We start from the raw sequence: 5,430 nt of genomic DNA on the forward strand, positions 1-5,430 counted from the left end.
GAGAATCTGCCTGCTAATGCAGGGGACACGGGTTCGAGCCCTGGTCTGGGAAGATCCCACATGCCGCGGAGAAACTAAGCCCGTGAGCCACAACTACTGAGCCTGCGCATTTGGAGCCTGTGCTCCGCAACAAGAGAGGCCACGATAGTGAGAGGCTCGCGCATTGCGATGAGGAGTGGCCCCCGCTTGCCGCAACTAGAGAAAGCCCTCACGCAGAAACGGGGACCCAACACAGCCAAAAATAAATAAATAAATAAATAAATTTAAAAAAAAAAGAGTCTTTAATATTCTTGTCCTTCTTTGCAATTAACCATAAAGAAAGAACTTGAAACTTTGCACTGGAATATTCAACGTGTCCAAAACATCTCAATGCAACAAATGAAAAATTCAAATAAAAATGTAAAATAAGAGCTATCATATTCCATTACACATTAATAAGACCATTTTCTGTTCTTCTTTAAAAATTAATTAAAGCAACCAATCCGTGTTGAAATAAATATATCCTTGCTGTATCTTCCTTGTTTGAAAAAAAATAATATGCTTCAAACTAAAAACCAAGTTAAAAGAAATTATAATTGGGATAAGACCAATAAAATGTTTTCATACATTCATTTTGAGGTCATTAATATTTTATGTCTCCCATCATTAAACTCAGAACAAGTCCAGTCAGATATGATATTAATTAAAATGCTCTACACTTCTATCAGTGTTGATTAGTTACTAATACAAGTGTTAGAATTTTTATGAAACAACTTAAAAATTTACCCCCAAAGAAGATGGAAACCACATATTTAATAACAGATGCCAAATATGAGATTGTTCTCTCTTTAGAAGTATAATTCACCACTTAAATACTAAGAACTGGAGAAGTGATATACTCTTCTCTATGGGTCTTTTTCTGTCTTCAGACATAAGGACTGAGGACTCATCACAGTGAAGCTGAAAACAGGTTATCGGCACATTAGTAAGTTACCCAAAAGCTGTTCGGCAAATTGCCCACCGTATAAAGGAAAATGTGTGGGTTTTGCTACAAAACCTACAATCAATTAATCTAATATGTAGAAAAGTCCTCCTTTGGAGTCTGTATATAGTATGAATCAATCACTTACGTTTACAATTGCAAATAGTAAGTCTGATAAATCGACATCTCAAAATACAAAATTTATATCTAGAAAATATAAACTATCATTTTAGAGGCATTTGAATAAATAGATTGACGTTATCTCTGCTCTTTTAAAAGCAAATCAAGGAAGAAAATTTTAAAACATCTGTCATCATTCTATTTTGAAAGTATATTATCTATCCTTAACTCAAACAATATGCTATGTTGAAGAAACAATTAAATGCTACCCACGGGATAGAGATGGCACTGTCTCTCTTCACATACAATATAGAATTTCCAAATGCTATCTAAATTTCTTCATAAACACGCCTTGTACCCATTGCAGAGAGAGGCAATGGGATTTAGCAGTTAAGAGCAGAGACTACCGTCATGGATGATTATAATAGTACATACCCCATCGTTTTTCCAAGGAATAAATGAGTAATGTAATAAAGAACTTGTTTTACTTATTTATCTTTTGGCTGCCTCGTGTGGCAGGCGGGATCTTACCTCCCCGACCAGAGATCGAACCTGTGCCCCCTGCATTGGGAGCGTGGAGTCTTACACTGAACCACCACGTAAGTCCCCAAAGTAAAGAACTTAGAAAAGTGTCTGCCACATCACAAGTGCTACGTGGGCCCGGCGCCCTGGCCTGGGGCAGCGCGAGCACCCGAACCTGCGGCTGGACACCAAGATGCCCGATGAACAGCAGACAGAGGAGGAGGAGGAGGAAAGGATGCAAGAAGAGATGGTGCTGCTGGTGAAGGGTGAGGAGGATGAGGGTGAAGAGAAGTATGAAGTGGTGAAACTCAAGATCCCCATGGACAACAAGGAGGTCCCGAGCGAGGCGCCAGCGCCGTCAGCGTACCCGGCGCGCCCACATGCATGCTGGGACTGCGGCCTTGCCTTTGCGCGCCGCTCCACATTGGCCAAGCACGCCCGCATACACACGGGCGAGCGGCCCTTTGCGTGCACCGAGTGCGGCCGGCGCTTCTCGCAGAAGTCGGCGCTGACCAAACACAGCCGCACGCATACGGGCAAGCGGCCTTACGAACGCCCAGAATGAGACAGACACTTCTCAGCCGCCTCGAACCTGCAGCATCACCGCCGTCGCCACCCGGGCGAAAAGCCGTACGCATGCGCACAATGCGGCCGCCGCTTCGCGCAGAGCTCCAACTATGCACAGCACCTGCGCGTGCACACGGGCGAGCGGCCGTACTCATGCGCCGACTGCGGCACGCGCTTCACCCAGAGCTCGGCGCTGGCCAAGCACCGGCGCGTGCACACGGGCGAGAAGCCGCGCTGCTGCGCTGTGTGCGGCCGCGGCTTTGGCCACCGCTCCAACCTGGCGGAGGATGCGCGCACGCACACAGGCGAGCGGCCCTACCCACGTGCCGAGTGCCGCCGGCGCTTCCGCCTCAGCTCGCACTTCGTCCGCCACCGTCGCGCGCACCTGCACCATCTCTATATCTACGCGGGCGGCGGCCGGGACTCTAAGCTACCCGCCGGAGCCACTGACACCGAGCGCTGTCCAGATTGTGAGTGCAGTTGAACCGCCATTCTTGTCTCCGCGGGGTGCGAACTGGGGAGGGGCGCGCTGGTATCCCGACCTGGGGCTGCGTTAACCTGGACAACTCCCCGCCCCGACACCTGCGTCTCAGATAGGGTGGGACAGCGGCCCTGGCTGCCCTGGAACTGGGAGACAGGGAGGATCCCCTACCGGGGTCCCTGGAAACGCGCCCACCTCCCCCTCATTACATTCCCTCGGCCCGTGTTAGAGGGAATAAAGTATTATATCCTCACCCCACCCGTGCCTGTGAATGAGGTGGGTGGGGTGTGAATTAGGAGGAAAGTTGGGAGTCTCCCCAGGCTTAGGTGATTTAGGTGAATTGTCATGGAGTCAAGTGGGGCTATAAGCCCAAAAGTGTTCCAGGAACTGGTTTTGTGTGTGTGTGTGGAGTCATTCCACGCTTGGCCCTTGGTTATGTCTTCATGACCTCAGACCTAGAAGGGTCCATAAATTTAGCGCGTTCGTGATCAACAGGCAGTGCATTCTGCAGAGCTTTGAGTGAGCCGGCATGAACCTCATGGAACTCAGTCTAGTAAAGAGAAGCAATAGTGGAAACTTTAGCACTAGGTTAAAGAACTTGAGTGCTACATTATTATTAGCTCATTTTCATCCTCAAAGCATCCTAAAGTTAGGTAACTTTTTTACCTCCATTTCTGCAGGTGAGTAAATAGGTACTGACAGCCAGTGAATGGCACAGTGGGGACAAGTACACAGGCAAGTGCAGTCCCTTGTCATTGGAACTCTAATGGGGGAGTTGGATAGGAGAGGTCTTCAGTGCAATCTTGGAGTTTAGAGAGGCTCTTCTCAGAGGTGGCATTTAAGCTGGTCTTAAGGTCAAGAGAGTTGGGGTTGGGGACGTATGGAGAGAACCCCTGAACCTGCATGCCAGACTTGTTAGAGCTTGCAGATGTCCTCTGGGGTGGAAGGCAGGGACAACAAGCAAGGACGTTGGCAGGAGACAGACCACTAAGGACCCTGGAAGCCAGGTTAAAGGTTCCAAGGCCACAAAGAAGCCTTGAGGGATTAGAGGGGAGGGAGAGATATGGCATATTATTGAGCTAGAATTAATAGGAGTTAAAGTGGACGTGGGGAAAGGAGAGATGGGGCTGATTTCATTTCTTAGCTTGGGTGACCACAGGCAGTGTCACTGAGATGGGGACATGGGATGAGGAGCAGGACCAGAGTATAAAAAAAAAAAAAACGAAAAAACAAACCAAACAAGTGCTACCTGTTAGCTTTTTTTTTTTTCTTGATCATTTCTGTTCTTGTTGACACAACTAGCTCACCAAAACTTCCTGTATTACTGTGAAACCACGCTAATGTGACCTGCTACCCATACATAAATACTAAAATTCCTTATCTGGGATGCTCATTTGGGTCCTTTGTCATACACTGCCATGAATTTCAGTATTTAAGGATATAATTCCGATATAAATGTGAGACAACATCATACCTCATTTTTAGCATTCCTCTCAAACAATTAGCCTGCTTCTCTGAGGATCAGGACTGTGTTTTACTCATCTTTTATCGGAGCCACAGCCAGGCACATAACAAGCACTCATGGAACTGATTTGAATATTTATGATCCCCATCTAAGCCAACATCATCCTATTAGCATATTAGCATCTGGTAACTGACAAAAAAAAAAAAAAGAGGGGGAAACTCTGCTGGGAAACTCATGAAAAATTGCACAAAATTCACTAGTTGATTACCCAAGTTTTGTCTTTGGAGCAAGAGGAATATATTAGAGCAAACACGGCGACTGTGAGCCCTAGCAGCTGTCTTGGTGTCCTGTAGGGAATTCCCAGTGGCCTGGCTTTCACCTAGAAATGTTACACTAATCCCTGTCAAAGGTGTGAGGCTGTGACTCCAGTGGCGACATTGTGACTACTTTAACTTATTGCTGTCCAATGACTAGATTGTCTGATTTTATTTTTCTTTCCATTACTTGGATTGTATTTGAGCAAATGGATTAGAAGTTTGTGTATTGTGAAGCCAGCACCTTGGGGTTCCGTCAGTGCCTTGTCCCCAGCCCCTGCAGAACACTGGGGAAAAGTTCCACCTCAACAAGTCCCGGCAAGCCACCTAAAGAATGTCTACATTCTCTCTAATCTGAAGCCTCAGGGATGGAGACACAACACTTCCTCCTCCCAGCAAGCCCCTCCCAGTGTCTTCCCACATCATACCCTCAGCAGCTCTTTTCAGGACATCCCTAATTTGCTAGAGTATCAGATTGCACCATAAAGGTAAATGACAGATAAAGCCAAAATTATTTTTATACTTGAGGACTCTTATGGTGGAGGATTTGTGTAAAGAATTAATAGATATGGAATGTTTTTAAAACCATTATCGTAAAATACATGTTCTAAGCCATAATTGCTATTCATCTGTCCAGACAACCAATGTAGCCACATCCCTTCCTAGAAGGCTTTGGAGCCACCACTTAAATTATATGTATTTCAATAATACATATAAAGACTATACCACTCTACTATATTTAGTGTTTATTTTCTCTTCTTTACTACTGTTTACTGTTTTCTTTTCCTATTGGTCATTTATACTCCCTTTATGTACTCTACTCTCTTAAAAGTGTTGAACTGTAACTTATTTCTGGAACAATCTCTTTTTCTATCCCTGTGAAGACCCAGATGGAAGTTGAAAGAGGGGACTGTCCACCAACTGGCCATTATGGGAAGATAAGGAGGACATGCAGCCTCACAGGAGGCCTGCAGGGAGTAATCGCAGAGATGCAAATGTG

At 45.8% G+C, this 5,430-nt stretch overlaps 1 pseudogene; it reads left to right on the plus strand.

Moving 5' to 3' along the window:
• Positions 1–1,766: 1,766 nt before the first annotated feature.
• Positions 1,767–2,654, plus strand: LOC133084836 (zinc finger protein 771-like; annotated as a pseudogene).
• The last annotated feature ends 2,776 nt before the right edge of the window (positions 2,655–5,430 follow it).

This window comes from Eubalaena glacialis, chromosome 2 (genome assembly GCF_028564815.1).
Source record: "Eubalaena glacialis isolate mEubGla1 chromosome 2, mEubGla1.1.hap2.+ XY, whole genome shotgun sequence".
Lineage (NCBI taxonomy): Eukaryota > Metazoa > Chordata > Mammalia > Artiodactyla > Balaenidae > Eubalaena > Eubalaena glacialis.